We start from the raw sequence: 874 nt of genomic DNA, 5'->3' as shown, positions 1-874 counted from the left end.
ATGAAGTGATACCACATTCTTTGTCTCTTTTCCCCACCCCCCCCCCACTCTGTCTCTTCACCCCTCGCTCTCTGTCTCTTCTCCCCCCCACCCACCCCGCTCTCCGTCTCTCTTCCCCCCCCGCTCTCTGTCTCTTCCCCCCCCCCTCTGTCTCTTCCCCTCCCCCGCTCTCTGTTTCTTCCCCCCCCGCTCTCTGTTTCTTCCCCCCCCGCTCTCTGTCTCTTACCCCCCCGCTCTCTGTCTCTTCCCCCCCCCCCGCTCTCTGTCTCTTCCCCCCCCGCTCTCTGTCTCTTCCCCCCCCCCCCCGCTCTCTGTCTCTTCCCCCCCCCCGCTCTCTGTCTCTTCCCCCCCGCTCTCTGTCTCTTCCCCCCCCCCGCTCTCTGTCTCTTCCCCCCCCCGCTCTCTGTCTCTTCCCCCCCCCGCTCTCTGTCTCTTCCCCCCCCCGCTCTCTGTCTCTTCCCCCCCGCTCTCTGTCTCTTCCCCCCCGCTCTCTGTCTCTTCCCCCCCCCCCGCACCCTGTCTAATTCCCCCCCCCGCTCCCTGTCTAATTCCCCCCCCACTTCCGTCTCTTCTCCCCCTCCGCTCTCCGTCTCTCTTCCCCCCCCGCTCTCTGTCTCTTCCCCCCCCCGCTCTCTGTCTCTTCCCCCCCCCGCTCTCTGTCTCTTCCCCCCCCGCTCTCTGTCTCTTCCCCCCCCCGCTCCCTGTCTAATTCCCCCCCCGCTCCCTGTCTAATTCCCCCCCCCCACTCCGTCTCTTCTCCCCCTCCGCTCTCCGTCTCTCTTCCCCCCCCCGCTCTCTGTCTCTTCCCCCCCCGCTCTCTGTCTCTTCCCCCCCCCCGCTCTCTGTCTCTTCCTCCCCCCCGCTCTCTGTCTCT

The sequence above is a fragment of the Scyliorhinus canicula genome, chromosome 12, assembly GCF_902713615.1.
Source record: "Scyliorhinus canicula chromosome 12, sScyCan1.1, whole genome shotgun sequence".
Classification (NCBI taxonomy): Eukaryota; Metazoa; Chordata; class Chondrichthyes; order Carcharhiniformes; family Scyliorhinidae; genus Scyliorhinus; species Scyliorhinus canicula.
The sequence above is the reverse complement of the archived record's forward strand: the minus strand, read 5'-3'. Positions refer to the sequence as shown.